At 33.8% G+C, this 17,436-nt stretch overlaps 1 long non-coding RNA gene across 1 annotated transcript; it reads right to left on the reverse strand.

Annotated features, from left to right (window-relative positions):
- Positions 1-1,626: 1,626 nt before the first annotated feature.
- Positions 1,627-17,320, reverse strand: LOC120166903. Its single transcript, XR_005519986.1, has 3 exons — positions 17,309-17,320; positions 13,427-13,434; positions 1,627-1,846 (listed from the first exon to the last, which is right to left on the reverse strand). It is a non-coding gene; the product is annotated as an uncharacterized LOC120166903 (long non-coding RNA).
- Positions 17,321-17,436: the final 116 nt, after the last annotated feature.

Consider the following 17,436-nt stretch of genomic DNA (forward strand, 5'->3'; position numbering starts at 1 on the left):
TATTTATATATTTTAAATTCATATTTTTTATTAAAATTTGATGGTTGTTTATATTAGATAATAATATGATGATTGAGATATAATAAAATTATACTTTAATGATATCTACTGACATTTTTGTTAATTTCAAGCACTGAATCGACGATGTAATATTTTTAGCACTGACTCGAGGATAGAATGTAAATAGAGACTCAATGAACAAGTTAATATCTAATTCAAACAGCCGTCAACTTTTAATAATTAAAGACTCATCAAAACAACATCTTATAATCCTGAATCATTTTTTAACTTTCAATAATAATTGAAATACATAATAAAATGATATCATATAATTACTGTATTATTTGTATACTTTAAAATAAAATAAAATAAAATAAAAATTTGCGAAGCGACAAAAACCCTAGCCAGCACACCCCTGGCTTTGCACAGTTCCCTTTGTGACATTTTAAAGATAATGTTTTCAATTGTATTGCTGCCATTTACGACGGCGGTCCATCGTCCCATTCATGGAACTGCTTACGTGGAAGGACTCCCTCCTTTGTTTACAAGCCTCCGTAGATCCAACGGATAGGAAAGCACGGCAGAAAATTAGGGCCAGTTTTTTGGGGAAATTACAGAAAAGGCTGAAAATGATTTTAAAATATATATCTTTAATTTATTAATAAATTAAAAGAAAATAAATCAAATTAAAGTACTTTATCCTAACTAGAATTAGGTCACCTTTAAAGACTTTAGGCACAGTGAGTTAATGAAGTATATGCATTCAAAACTTTACCTAAAACATTGCAAGAAACAGGTACCTAAGGGAATAATGTGCTTTTTAAAATCCTTTAGCTAACAAATATCGATACTAAAAATAGGTATTTATTAGTTTAGGATAAATTATTTATATATTGCAAGTGGGGTTTCTCAAAAAAAATTGAGTGGTCAGAAAATAACCTATATTAGTAGACTATATTGAAAATAACCCTAAATCTGACAAAAATGCCAGGGTAATGTAGAATGGTAAAAAAATTTCTCATTCTAACGTGGTTTCAACATTATTTTCCCATCTAAAGCATTTTCTATAGTACACGCCTAAAGACTTCGGGATATCTCGGCTTCTTCAGGCTAAAATTTTACATGCATAATCTTTGGAAATTACTCGACGTCTTTAGTTGAAATAGAGTTGCTGCTGCATGTGGAGGTGGCCGGGAATTCTAGGCGTCTTCTTAGGTTTTTAAGATTACTCTTGCTACTACTTTTCGTTGCTTTCTCCTTCATGAAAGTTGAGTCTCCATGCTTGTTTTTATTATAGAAGTTTTACATGGGAATTTTCTTAACACCGTATTTGGCTGCTGAGAGAACAAAAACAACAGTCGCAAAATCATTTAGTCATTTTCTTGGAAAATCCATAATTGCTGGCAGATGGTTTCTGGGGAAAAAACGTAACCATCTCCAGTTAATTTAGGGAGAGAAAAATAAAAATTCAACCCACCAGCTTCTCATAAATCAAAGAAAAGGGTAAATAAAATCCAAAAAAAAAAGAGAGAAAATGCTTGAAAACAAATAAAATTTCATGTTTTTTTTTAAAACCATCAAAAAGAGACAAGAAAAATCATGATTTATATTCATAGTTTCATACCTGGTGAGACCATGATTATAATTGGTAGAAGTGAGTCTTCTACGAATTACAACACTGGATTTATGAGAGACCTTTTGAGGGTCTTTAACTCTCACACATCTTAGCCTCTTTCTATTCCCCCACTGTAAAAACACCTCTGGCTCTATCGTTTTGCATGCTCTTTGGCTCCTCTCTTCTTTCTCCATCTCTGTCATTAAAACACCTTAAACAAATAAAAAATTACTAACATGCAGCAGCACCCCTATTTCAACTAAAGACGCCGAGATATCCGAATCTTTAGGTGTGTACTGTACAAAATGTCCTAGATGGGGAAATAATGTTGTAACCACGTTAGAATGGGAAATTTTTTTCCCATTCTGCATTATCCTGGCATTTTTTCCACCCTTTCTATATATAATAATATGTAATTTATCATGTACAAATATATAAGAGATAAGAGAAACTATTTTAAAAAATATATATCATGGATTTAAGGGGATTGTTAATGGGAAAAATAGATTGTAACAACTTTTAGTGGTTCATTCTTTCAATCCAATTGAGGAAAATTAACGAAATTCGGGTCATTTAGTCTTAATTCTCATCCACAACACGAACTATTATCATGGTGTAGTCTAGAGTCACATAGGTTGGAGGACTTACACCCCTCTAGCTTATGAAGTAGGTAGTTTGGATGAGACATGAGTCACATTTACATCATGAACGTACATTTAGTTTAGTCCTCAGCATTAATAACGTACACCCGACTAGCCTAGTCCTCTAGAGTAAAAGACGAGTCTGTCACAAGAGTGTTAGAGCAACATTCGATTAATATATTTTTAGTGCATCGACACAACTCTTAGGATATCTATATAACTCATCATACATACATACATCAACATAATATATGATCGTCACACAGAAGTAACTCGGATATTCTCGTCGTTTTTCGAGTGTCAAACAAATGCATAAATCTTATTTTATAAGTTTTTTATGATTATCACATATATATCATTACCATCACATTATTATTATTGAATCTTCATTATCAAGTTATCGTCATAGAGCTAAACGTCTCATCACACGGCATTAATTGTCTTATTATTTATTCATTCATATTATTATTATTTAAGTATCATTGTTGTTCTTGTTTTTAATCAATTATAGTGATTCTAGACTCCTCACTCGAGTCTAGTATCATTGTTCAATCTCATTTCTAGCCAAACTCTCACCCAAAAATTATACGTTCGACCACACGTTATTGCTCATAACATACTAATTTTTTTATTAATGAAAATAAATAATCAAACTTTTTTCATAAAATCTTAATTAAGTGTATTTTTTAAATTAATTATCTCAATAAATAACAACACTTATATATATTTTTTATTTTTGTCTGTCTCATTCCTTTACATTTATCAAAATAAATATATCAAATCTATGAATTATTTTTTAGGAATAATTTTATTGTTTTTTTGGTTTTATATAATTTAATATGTGATTAAACTTATATTTTAATTTCAAATAACTTTTAAGTGTAAAAGGAAGTGTTAATTTATTTAAGGGTAAAGTATAGTAATGGTCATTGAACTTTTCTAAAGCTTTCATTTAGGTTCCCCAACTTTTAAAACTTGTAATACAGTCCTCCAATATTTAGTCTGTTTGCAATATGGTCCCCGACCATTACAATACCGTTAGTACATTTGCAATATGGTCACTAAACTTTTCAAGCGCTTGCATTTAGGTCCCCCAACTTTTAAAACTTGCAACATATTCCTTAATTTCATTCTAAACCCTAAATTTCAAAATAATTCAATTATATTTTAAACCCTAAATTTTAAAATACTTTAATTTAAGGTTTAGACTATAATTAAAGTATTTTAGAATTTGAGGTTTAGAATGTAATTGGAGTGTTTTGGAATTTCGAACATGAATTTGCTATTTGGCAATGTTTACTTCAATATAAATTTGAGGGTTTTTGCATGCACATCCAGCGGCTGCCGTACTTTGAACATGAAAAGTGCATCTATCACTTTTATTACATAAACCGTTGAAGTAAAAGTAACAAGGCCAATTTGTCTTGTTCGTAGCTGTTGCACTTTGGTATGACAATCCAATAGGTTTGGATGGAACTTGAGCATGCACATCCAAAGACTGCGAAAATAGTAAAGCGTTTTAGTTCATAGGACTACAACATACAACCAAGCAATAACTAAAATAAACCAAGAATATTAATTAATAACTCATTCAAAAGGAGGACTTAATAAATAAAGGGAAAGAGATTCGAGAATAGTCACTCCAATAGCTAATGCGTCAAATGGGTTGTTTAAGATATACATTAGATTCCAAATACAACATTACCAGTTGCAAATGCATTAATGACCTACCCTTTTAACATATAATTGCTTCCAATGCTCCATGTTTAATGTTCCTCAATAACCAAACATGAGAATATAAAGCAGATAGCAGAACTAAAATCATAGGACCTCATAATTCTTGTAAATCCATGGCATGTGAGCAATAAAAGACATTGTAAAACATAGAGGACACTGCACCAAACATATATATTGTAACATCCTCCATATCGGGTTAGTGATCAAATTGTGAAATTTTAAAAGTTAGTGACCAAAGTAGATAAATTGAATAGTTGAAAGATATAATGGGAATGTTTCATGTAGGATGGATAAGTAAATAAGGGAAATTGAAGGCGTAAATAAGTCTTTTAACAAGGAAATTAAATAAATCTTAGTTTGAGGATATTTATTCCCACGTGGAAGCTAATGAGAAAGACCAAAAGTTTCCAGATTTCTCTTCTTCTTCTTTATTCTTCTTCCCCGTGAAGAAAAAGTTAAAGGTGAGTTTTCTTGTTAATCAAACTCTTGATGAATTTAAGGTTTCTTATTGATCATTAGATGATAACTAAGCTTAAGGAAAGCTTAGGTTATCTTAAAATCAAAAGATGATAGAGTTAGGACGGATTAAAGAAAGGAAGTAGAAAAGTGAAATCTTGGAATAGAGTTCATAATAAGAATTAGAAGTGGGATTTGACTTGTCATCAAGCTAATTAAAGGATAGGAAGTGTTAGAATTCGATTTAGAACATGTTGGAAATTGAGTGAAATTCTTAAATTTAATATGGAGAATTGGATTTCTAAGTTTTAAAGGTATTGAATGGGTAATAATTAGTTTAAGTAAGTGTATGCAAGTTAGGGATATAAAAAGAGGGGATATATAAAGTGTTGAGAAGATTAAGAAGAGATTTTAGTGCTTAAAAGACATTTCTGGGCAATGTGCATCGATGCACATTCAATGTGCACCGATGCATCAAGGATAAATCCCAGAAATTGTTCAAGGTGTACCGATGCACATGAAGTGCATCGATGCACTCTTTTAAAATACAAACATCGAATGCCATCGATGCATCGATGTATAAGGAGTGCATCGATGCACCCCATTAAATACAAACATCGAATAGGATTTATGCATGGTGTAGTGCATCGATGCATACCTCCATTAAAAGATGAAAATGGCTTTTCTTTTAGCCTAAGAAATGATAGTTTAGAATATACTAATTAGTATACTGATAAGTATCAATGAATTACTATGTAGATATCGAGCCTAAACGAGTTCTGGAACAATCGACAAGTAAGATTGATCGAGGGAAAGACAAAGAAATCTAGGTGAGTGCATATACATAGCATGAATATGTATTCTATTCAGTTCTAGACTTATGATAAGTCTAGATTCAATATTTTGATACATGATCGCATTTCATATTATGATACATGACATGAATATGCAAGAAAAAGTTATATGAGTTATGTGATAAAGGTATGGAAATGATATGTCTATGTGATAAAGGTATGAAAATAATATGTCTACGTGATACAAATTATGTGAATTGTGAAAGCCCATGTTATATAGATGAGAACTATAGGTATAGTTGGCATGCCAAGGGTAGAGGGTCTACGCGGTCCTTCGGGATATATATATATATATATATTCTTTGGAACATGTGTAAAGTCTTGTGAGATACATACTTGATCCCTAGTATATGTATATGATTCTTAATGAATGATATGTGGTCCTTATGGACATTATTATATGGCATTACGGTGCAATTCTACAATGCAATTTGGTGCAATTCTACGTGGCACTTCGGTGCAATTATACGAGCTGTGGTGACATCATAGTGCACAACCTCACAATACTCATACCTTAGGTTCTCAGTATGATACCATGGGCTAATGAACTTAATAAGGTGAACTTATGAATGTGAATTTGATAAGTATATATGTAAGAAACATGGTTATGGTTATTGCATTGTATACATATATCTTATCATTGTAACCCATCTCATTTTGACAATTCCTTTATATTTTATTATTATTATTATATTGCCTCACTAAGTCGATGACTTAGCATGTTAATGTTTCACACGTAGGATCTGATAAAGCAGACGATCGAGGTTAAGTAGCTGGACAACATTACTCCTACAACTATCAGATCAGAAACAACTTAATCAGTAGGTCATTTTGTTATGTAAATGGATGTTAGCATGTAACTAAAGGGTTAAGTTATGTGTGCTCTGAGTATTGTGATAAACTTGTATTAATATATGCATATTATTTTATTTTAATAAAATAAGTTCGAATGTTTTATCGGTTTTTTTAAGTATTATTTTGTTTAGTCAATGTGACATCCTGGACTCGTATCCGGGTCGGATATGAGTTGCGGGTGTTACATTTAATAGTATCAAAGCTATGGTCTAGTCGATTCTAAGTATAAACCAGAGTCTATAGAGTCTTTAAATGGAATACATGCCAACAAATAGTGAGTACTTCTGATCTGGTATAGTATGAGTATGTTATTTTTCTAATAGAACAATGTGTTTATTTTATTAGATGTCCGGACATAATAGCTCCCGAAGTGAAGCGGGAGAAGATAGGCCTACTGAAAGCAGTAATTCACCTGCCCTGGCCAGGCAAGGTGAAGGACAGGCATCTCAGGGAGTGCCTGTACAAGATCAAGATATTTTCTTCAGGACGTTGGATGCTATTCTGACGCGTCTTCAATCTCCTGCTCCACCAACTCAAAGAATGAATGTAGCAAAAGAGTTGAGAGGTTTAGGAGCTCCCAAATTTAAGGAAGAAGCCGAGGAAGGTCCGGTTGCGGCGGATCTTTGGTTAAATGATTTGAAAATCATGTTGGAAGGTCTCCACTGTTCTGAAGTAGAGAAGTTAGATGGAGTTGTCTCATTGCTGAGGGGTCAGGCGAGGATATGGTGGACGAACCTCACCATGAGGATGTCCAGTGACCAGTTGACTTGGTCTTTGTTCTTAGATGAATTTAAAAACAAGTACATTGGAGATCAATTTATTCGGCAGATGAAGTAGGAGTTTTTGAATTTGAAATAGATGAACCGCTCTGTATATGAGTATGAATATGAGTTCAACAAGCTGAGTAGGTTTGAATCTGAGCTTGTGCCTACTGAAAAAGAGGCTTGTGAATGGTTTGTGGAGGGCTTATGCCCTAAATTGAAAGAGATATTGATAGTATTGAATTTGTCCTCGTTCCAAGAGGTGATCAATCATGCCAAGGCTCTTGAAAGAGCTTAAAATGAGAGATTCGGGGATTTTAGAGTTCAGACATCAAAGAGAACTGGTGTTTCTTCTAGCTCAGAACCATCAAAAAGAGGAAGAGACACAGAATTTCGATCACAAGCTAGATCAGAATCAGTTGCATCATCTGCTAGGGGAGCAAGTCAGGCAAGACCTAGACAGACGCAGTCAGTGTGATCTGGATATACTCTGAGTCAAGCGAGACAATGTCAGCACTGTGGGAAAAACCATTCTGGGGCTTGTCAGATGACTGCTGGGACTTGTTTTTGATCCGGAGATGCCAGGCATTTTATCCGGGATTGTCTATTGATGGTTGGTGAGCCTGCACCATCTGAAAGAGTTGGTTCTGCCTCACAAAGAGGACGAGGAAGAGGCAGAGGAAGGAACCAGTCTGAATCCTCTGCTCAACCTGAAGTTCGGTCAACCGCACGGGTGTACAATCTAAAGACAAGTGAAGACCGTGATGACCCTGATATTATAGCAGGTACTTTTCAGCTGTACGATAAATTAGTATTGGTACTGATTGATCCAAGCTCTAATTATTCTTACATTAAGAGTAAGTTAGTAAAGGAATTGAGGATTCTCTTAGAAGCTACGAGTAATGAGATTATAGTAACTAATCGTTTAGGACATAGTGCTCGGGTGAACAAAGTCTGTAAGGGGTGTCCCATAAAGATTCAGGGAATTGAATTCCCTACTAATCTGATGGAATTACCCTTTGACGAGTTTGAAGTGATTCTGAGAATGGATTGGTTGTTCCGTTACTATGGAGATGTTAATTGCAGATCGAAAAAGGTAACCCTAAAAAGTCCAAAAAGAACAGAGATAAGTGTGAGTAGTGAAAGGTTTAACCCTTTAGCAAATGTAATATCAGTAATGTCAGCTAAGAAACTGTTGCTACAGGGATGTCAAGGATTTCTTACAAATGTGATAGATTTAAGAGCTAAAGAAAAAGGATTGAATGAGATTTTAATAGTTCGAGAATTCTCTGATGTTTTCCCGGCTGAGTTGCCAGGATTACCTCCAGATAGAGAGGTAGAATTTCAAATTGAAGTAATGCCAAGAACCGCTCCAATTATAATGACACCTTATCGGATGGCTCCGAAAGAATTGCAAGAGTTAAAGAGTAAATTGCAAGAGTTGTTAGAAAATGGATTTATTCGACCAAGTGTGTCACCTTGGGGAGCTCCGGTGTTATTTGTTAAGAAGAAGGATGGATCAATGCATCTCTGTATTGATTATCGACAGCTTAATAAGGTGACCATCAAGAACAAGTATCCCCTTCCGCGTATTGATGACTTGTTTGATCAACTAAAAGGAGCTTCGGTATTTTCGAAGATCGATCTACGTTTGGGTTATCATCAATTGAAGATTCAGGAGAAATATATTCCGAAGATGGCTTTCAGAACGAGATATGGTCATTATGAATTCATTGTAATGCCATTCAGAGTAACGAATGCACCTGCTGCTTTTATGGATCTTATGAATAGGATTTTTCATCCTTATTTAGACCAGTTTGTTGTTGTCTTTATTAATGACATACTGGTGTACTCGAAATCCATTGAAGAGCACAGCGCACATCTGAGGCTAGTTTTGTAAATTCTCAGGGATAAGAATCTTTATGTGAAATTGTCCAAATGTGAATTTTGTCTAAACGAAGTAATTTTCTTGGGGCATGTGATCTCGGCAGATGAGATTAGAGTGGACCCTCAGAAGGTTAAAGCTATAATGGACTGGGAAGTTCAAAGAATGTATCTGAAGTTCGGAGTTTCCTTGGACTTGCCGGTTATTATCGAAGATTCGTTAAGAATTTTTTGATGATAGTGCTGCCCTTAACGAAGATGATGAGAAAGAATGTACCGTTTGTTTAGACTTCTGAATGTCAAGAAAGTTTTGAAGCTTTAAAGAGAATTCTGACAGAAACTCCTATATTGGTTCAACCGGAATCTGGAAAGAATTTTGTAGTATACAGTGACGCGTCCCATAACTGGTTGGGGTGTGTATTAATGTAAGAAGGTAAGGTGGTGGCGTATGTATCGAGGCAGTTAAAACCATATGAAAATAATTATCCCACCCATGATTTAGAAATGGCTGCTGTAGTATTCGCTCTCAAGATTTGGCGTCATTATCTGTATAGAGAACGATGTTATTTGTATACGGATCATAAGAGCTTGAAATACCTGATGACTCAAAAAGAGCTTAATTTGAGACAAAGGAGATGGGTGGAGTTTTTGAGAGATTATGATGTGATAATTGACTATCATCCCGGAAAGGCTAACTTGGTAGCAGTTGCCTTAAGCAGGAAAACGTTTGCAGCATTACGAGCTATAGATGCAAGATTATCTTTAACTGGAGACGGTGGTCTTTGTACAGAGTTAAAACTTAAACCAGCATGGTTGGAACGAATAGGAGAATTGCAAAGTAAAGATGAAACGTGTTTGAAAAGAATTGAGCAAGTAAAGAGCAAAGAGATTAAAGACTTTGAGGTTAAGTCAGATCGAAATATGTATTGTAAAGGAAGAATTGTGATACCCGACACTGAAGACTTGAAGAAAGAAATATTAACAGAGGCTCATTGCAGTCCATTAATGATGCACCCGGGTAGAACCGAGATGTATATGGATTTGAAGGATCGATTTTGGTGGCCAGGGATGAAACGAAGCATCACCGAATTTGTGTCTAAGTGTTTGATATGTCAACAAGTCAAAGCTGAGCATCAAGTTCCGTCAGGATTATTGCAACCGCTTTATATTCCTCAATTGAATTGGGAAAATGTTATGATGGATTTTGTTTCGGGGTTACCCTTGACTTCGAACAAAAGAGAATCAATCTGGGTAATTGTTGATCGATTGACTAAGTCAGTGCATTTTCTTCCGGTTAGAACATATTTCTCTATGGAAAAGAACGTTGAGTTGTATATTAGAGAAATTATTATATTGCATGGAGTGCCTGTTTCCATAGTCTCTGATCGAGACCCTCGATTCACTTCTAGATTCTGGAAATCTTTGCATGGAGCGTTGGGAACTCGTTTAAACTTTAGTACGGCTTTTCATCCTCAGATTGACGGGCAATCAAAGAGAACTATTCAGATATTGGAAGATATGTTGAGAGCATGTGTAATGGAATTCAAAGGATCATGGGAAAAGTATTTACCGCTGGCAGAGTTCACTTACAACAATAGTTATCAGTCCAATATAAAGATGGCCCCATATGAGGAATTATATGGGAGGAAATATCATACACCATTAAATTGGTATGAACTCAAAGATCGAATTGTTCTTGGTCCGGATTTAATTTAATATGTAGAAAAGAAAGTTCAAGAAATTCAGCATAACCTCAAAGTACCCTCTGATCGGTAAAAGTCCTATTCTGATCTTAAAAGAAAAGAGATTGAATTCGAGGTTGGAGATAAAGTTTTCTTTAAAGTATCTCCCTGGAAGAAAGTATTACGTTTTGGTCGGAAAGGAAAGTTAAGCCCTAGATTCATTGGGCCATATGAAGTTGTTAAGAGGATAGGACCCGTGGCATATCAGTTATCCTTGCTACCGGAAATGGAGAAGATCCATAACGTCTTCCATATGTCCATGTTACGAAGATATAGGTCCGATCCCTCTCACATCGTTGCACCAGAACAAGTAGAAGTCCAATCGGATTTGACATATGAAGAAGAACCAGTGAGAATATTGGCTTATGAAGTCAAACAATTAAGGAGTAAGACAGTTCCGTTGGTCAAGGTTCTTTGGAGAAATCACAAGGTAGAAGAAGCCACGTGGGAACGTGAAGAAGATATGCGACTTCAATATCCCCATCTGTTCGTACAATAAAAATTCGAGGACGAATTTTCTTAAGGGAAGGAGATTTGTAACATCCTCCAAATCGGGTTAGTGATCAAATTGTGAAATTTTAAAAGTTAGTGACCAAAGTAGATAAATTGAATAGTTGAAAGATTTAATGGGAATATTTCATGTAGGATGGATAAGTAAAGAAGGGAAATTAAAGGGGCAAATAAGTCTTTTAACAAGGAAATTAAATAAATCTTAGTTTGAGGATATTTATTCCCACATGGAAGCTAATGAGAAAGACCAAAAGTTTTCAGATTTCTCTTCTTCTTCTTTCTTCTTCTTCTTTCTTCTTCTTCCCCGTGAAGACAAAGTTAAAGGTGAGTTTTCTTGTTAATCAAACTCTTGATGAATTTAAGGTTTCTTATTGATCATTGGATGATAACTAAGCTTAAGGAAAGCTTAGGTTATCTTAAAATCAAAAGATGATGGAGTTAAGACGGATTAAAGAAATGAAGTAGAAAAGTGAAATCTTAGAATAGAGTTCATAATAAGAATTAGAAGTGGGATTTGACTTGTTATCAAGCTAATTAAAGGATAGGAAGTGTTAGAATTCGATTTAGAACATGTTGAAATTGAGTGAAATTCTTAAATTTTATATGGAGAATTGGATTTCTAAGTTTTAAAGGTATCGAATGGATAATAATTAGTTTAAGTAAGTGTAAGCAAGTTAGGGATATAAAAAGAGGGGATATATAAAGTGTTGAGAAGATTAAGAAGAAATTTTAGTGCTTAAAAGACATTTCTGGGCAATGTGCATCGATGTACATTCAATGTGCACCGATGCATCAAGGATAAATCCCAGAAATTGTTCAAGGTGTACCGACGCACATGAAGTGCATCGATGCACTCTTTTAAAATACAAACATCGAATGCCATCGATGCATAAGGAGTGCATCGATGCACCTCTTAAATACAAACATCGAATAGGATTTATGCATCGATGCATGGTGTAGTGCATCGATGCATACCTCCATTAAAAGATAAAAATGGCTTTTCTTTTAGCCTAAGAAATGATAGTTTAGAATATACTAATTAGTATACTGATAAGTATCAATGAATTACTATGTAGATATCGAGCCTAAACGAGATTTAGAACAATCGACAAGTAGGATTGATCGAGGGAAAGACAAAGAAATCTAGGTGAGTGCATATGCATAGCATGAATATGTATTCTATTCAGTTCTAGACTTGTGATAAGTCTAGATTCAATATTTTGATATATGATCGCATTTCATATTATGATACATGACATGAATTCATACCATATGCATTATGTGACATGATTATGCAAGAAAATGTTATATGAGTTATGTGATAAAGGTATGAAAATGATATGTCTATGTGATAAAGGTATGAAAATAATATGTCTACGTGATACAAATTATGTGAATTGTGAAAGCACATGTTATCTAGATGAGAACTATAGGTATAGTTGGCATGCCAAGGGTAGAAGGTCTACGCGGTCCTTCGGGATATATATATATTCTTTGAAATATGTGTGAAGTCTTGTGAGACACATACTTGATCCCTAGTATATGTATATGATTCTTAAGGAATGATATGTGGTCCTTATGGACATTATTATATGGCACTCCGGTGCAATTATACGCGGCACTCCGGTGCAATTCTACGTGGCACTTCGGTGCAATTATACGAGCTGTGGTGACAGCATAGTGCACAACCTCACAATACTCACATACCTTAGGTTCTCAGTATGGTACCATGGGCTAATGAACTTAATAAGGTGAACTTATGAATGTGAATTTGATAAGTATATGTGTAAGAAACATGGTTATGGTTATTGCATTGTTTACATACATCTTATCATTGTAACTCATCTCATTTTGGCAATTCCTTTATATTTTATTGTTATTAATATATTGCCTCACTAAGTCGATGACTTAGCGTGTGAGTGTTTCACACGTAGGATCCGATAAAGTAGACGATCGAGGTTAAGCAGCTGGACAATATTACTCCTGCAACTATCAGATCATAAGCAACTTAATCAGTAGGTCATTTTGTTATGTAAATGGATGTTGGCATGTAACTAAAGGGTTAAGTTGTGTATTCTCTGAGTATTGTGATAAACTTGTATTAATATATGTATATTATTGTATTTTAATAAAATAAGTTCGAATGTTTTATCAGTTTTTTAAGTATTATTTTGTTTAGTCAATGTGACATCCTGGACTCGTATCCGTGTCGGATATGAGTTGAGGGTGCTACATATATGTTAGAAATGAAGGTGCAAATGTGAAATGATAGGGCAACATATCAAGTAATTGCTTTAAATATATTACCCTGTCATTATGTCTTTCGAGTTGCGTGCATGTAGAATTGTCTTCTAAAGTCATAATTCAATACAAATTCAACTGTAAAATTTTCAAAACATGTAAAAAATCCATTTCGTTCACTATATATCAGTCCTATAATCAACATGAACTTATTAAAAAGAATACGAGCTCACAGGACGCCAAAAACCACAGGTCGGATCAATACAATTCCCAGTAAACTAGTACCAGCAGTCTCTCGGATTGAGCCTGGCGATTTCACTATGTCGATACTCACAACCAATTCCCTGATTTAAAGAAAAACCAAACAAGAAGATCAAAAAAATTTAGCCTAGGACCCTCTTTTGCTTCTATTATGATGGACTGAATATCTTTCATAAGAAGTACTAAAAGTTTTAAATAAGAAGAAGAAAAGAAAATTAGATGGTTTGGTTCAAAACTAATACTGAATATACAGATCCTTGACATGCAGTTCCAGGAACATAAAAATTTCAACAACAAAAATACACACAATGCGAGTTGAAAATGGGAAAGTGCGAAAGAGGAAAAGCTTACTTCCAGATAGCCCAAAAGAGAAAATAAATACCTTATTGCAAGTGAGAGGATATACTAAGAAATAAACATAATTAGTGTTGCGTTTTAACAATTCTTTCTCCATTTTTTCTTTGTAAATAAAAAGCTGAAAGACAGAGCACTGCTTGGGTTTACAATTTTACATGGCGGAAAATTGAAGAACAAAAACCAAACGAGAGTGCATGTGAGCGAAAGAGACTGATAGGTGAATGTGTTGTTTGAGATTTCAATATATTTGATCATCTGTTGGAAAATCTTTAACCACAATGATTAAACGAAGAAATTATTATATGTCATTTATACAAAATAATTCTAGCTTTGTGGGTGACTTTCAACAATGATATTTAGTTAATCTTAGTAGTATTCGTCAACTCTGTATTTCTAACCCCATTTTTTTCTCACAAGCATTTCATCGAACATCTATGTTTCACTTGAGATGATCTGTATCTAACATTACACCTTGAATCGTTGATGGTCCCGATAGTCCCTTGGTCGGGTCTTCTCTCAATGGACCCTTATTCAAGTCAACACCTCCACATAATTCAAAGTTAGATTAGAATTTCTCATCCATCCCCGGCTAAAAAGTTACACTGGAAATAAGAAGAGATAAGCAAAAAAGGAAATTCGAGATCGAAAAAGAATTTGGGGTTTAGAATAAAATTAAGGATTGTGTTGTAAGTTTTAAAAGTTGGGAGACCTAAATGCAAGTGCCTAAAAAGTTCAGTGACCATATTGAAAATGTATTAATGGTAGTGTAACGGTCGGGGACCATATTGCAAACGGACTAAATGTTAGAGGACTGCATTGTAAGTTTTAAAAATTGAGAGACCTAAATGAAAACTTTAAAAAAGTTTAGTGACTATTACTATACTTTACCCTTTATTTAATTGCTGCGGTTAAAAATCAAATATTTTATATCTCAACTTGGTTTTTGTCAAAAAGATGGGGCGTACGAATTCGTTTATATTTTAATTTAAATTTGCATGCATTAATTAATTATTCCTCAAATCAATAAACTATTTATTAATATCTTTGTCAACTAACCCATTAGGTGAAAATTGTGGCTTTTGGGTGACTTGAAGAGTTGCTTATGGCATGTTTAAGAAATAATAAAAGTAAAAAAATATAATATCACATCAAAACCAAAGTCCAAAACGGCAAAGTAGCATGAGTGGACAGTTTCCACAACATCACCAATCACCATTATCATTTTGCTTAGACCAAAAGATATATGGTATTATTATTAAGGACTAATATAAGAAAAAGTTTTAAAATTATATCAATTCTTTTATTTATGTATTTAAACTATTATTTTTCGTTAATTCAAGCGTTTAATTTTTTTAACGTTATATTTTTAGATGTATGAATTATCACAACCGTTAAATTTCATCGTTAAATGATATGTGTCACATTTATAAAATTGTATATTTTTAAAACACTTAAAAATATTATTTTTAAAAAATATTTTTTTTGAATCATAAAAAAACCCTTTGCCATCATCGATTGTAGCTAACACCGTCAACTATCCAAAATTTCAATGGCGTGTGACCGCCAAACACCCAACGATCAAAATCCCCTACTCTTACCTCTAATTACAGCAAAAATCAGTGGTAGCGGCAAAAATTAGCGATCGTGAAATCTTGTATTTACACGATCGTTGGATGTTCAACAGCTTGCGAAAGTAAGGGGTTTTGGTTATTGGGTAGTTGGTCAATCATACGTTGTTGGGTGTTCGGTAGATTGACGACGTTGGTGGTTGTCGAAATGAAAAATGGATTGAAATTAGGGTTTTAAAATATTTTTGGGTTCGTTTAGTTTTATAAACTTTTGGGTTTTTTCTTTAAAAATATAATTTTAAGTTCTTTTAATTTAAATAAAATTTTATAAAGACAACTTTATCGGTGGAATTTAACGACGGTGACTGTCTAAGTACCTAAAAGTGTAATGTTAAAAATGTTAGACACCTTAATTGATCAAAAAATAGTTTAGACACATAAATAAAGAAAAAGATATATTTTATGTACTAATTTTTTATTAAACCTATTATTAACCCTAAAATAACAAATCATTCGTGTAATCTATATCTCAACAAGTAAAATATTACCTTTTCAATTTAGTTATATTTTTTGAGATATAACACTTTCGTTTATTAAGATTATTTTTGAAGAGACTTTTCTATAAAGTAAAATTTTTCGTTGATTAAAAAATTCTGATAAGAGTTATGATAAATTTAATAAATTTATTAAAGTCAAATTTATTGACTGACGATTATATTTGTATATTTTGTTGGTATATGAATAACAATGGTGATCATATGTCTAACATCATCAATTCAGGGACATACGTAAAATTTTATGTTGGAGACAAACCTCTAAAATTTTAAGATACGAAAAATTATAAAATTTCAGGGGACAAAAATATATTTTCAATAAAAATATATAATATATATGATAATTTTAAATTTTCAAAAGACGATTGCCCTCACATGTAGTCCATCCATGACCATCATACAAAAAGAATCGGTATATAAATTCTATACCAGGTAAGAGAGAGGGAGATTCTTCTTCTTGTTGACTATCACAGTTCTCCTTCGGCTTTTCGACCTAAATATCACCTTATTTTTCTAATATTCCCGATGTAAAACCATTTTTCCAATATTCCTCAAAGTAACACTCATTCGTCTGATGTGGGGATAAGGCGCGTTCCCGGGAGTGCGCTTTCCCGGGAGTGCGCTTTAACGGGATTTTTGCTGACAAGGCAAAAGGCGCGTTTCAGGGGACGCTCTTTACATGAGTTTCTGCTGACTGGGTTGCCACGCGGGTAAAACGCTTTGCAGGGGCGCGTTTTAGCGGGATTCTGTGCCACATCGGAATGAGCGTTTTCGGGTCCATTTATAACAAACTTGACGTGAATAGTGTCCACCGGGGGACATCACACATAATAAGGCAATTATAACTTATTCTCTGACAAAAAGGAAATGTGCGTCCATAAGAAGCGCTTTCACCACATTGTTGCATCCCATAAAACATAATAGGCATTGATATGAATAGTACCCCGTCAGGGGACATCACACATAATAGGGCAATTATAATCTGATGAACTACAGAGAATCTCTAACAAAAAGGAAAGCTGTGTCCCACAATAAATGCTTTCACATGAATAGTGCCTCGGTTATAGACATTATTAAATGCAGTATATTTTAAAATTTCAAAACACATAATTGTTCTCAACTTTTTAATCTCTCATACTCTAAAATTCTCAAACTCTCAAACATATATTCTCTAAAAATAAGTCGTCTTTCTGATATTGTTTACTATGATGGAGAAATTTGGGAATCTGAAGAGGGGGTTGTTTTTGAACCAGATCATTATATCCCCTTAACCTTGAAGAGAAACATCACTCTTGAGGAGTTAATCATAAAAATTTTGTTAAAAATTCGTGTTGCAGGTAGGAGAAAACTATCTTCACTTCAGTTCAGCTTTCCAATGATGAAGATATTACTATGATGGT

This window comes from Hibiscus syriacus, unplaced genomic scaffold, assembly GCF_006381635.1.
Source record: "Hibiscus syriacus cultivar Baekdansim isolate YM2019G1 unplaced genomic scaffold, ASM638163v2 tig00003041_pilon, whole genome shotgun sequence".
Taxonomy (NCBI): Eukaryota; Viridiplantae; Streptophyta; class Magnoliopsida; order Malvales; family Malvaceae; genus Hibiscus; species Hibiscus syriacus.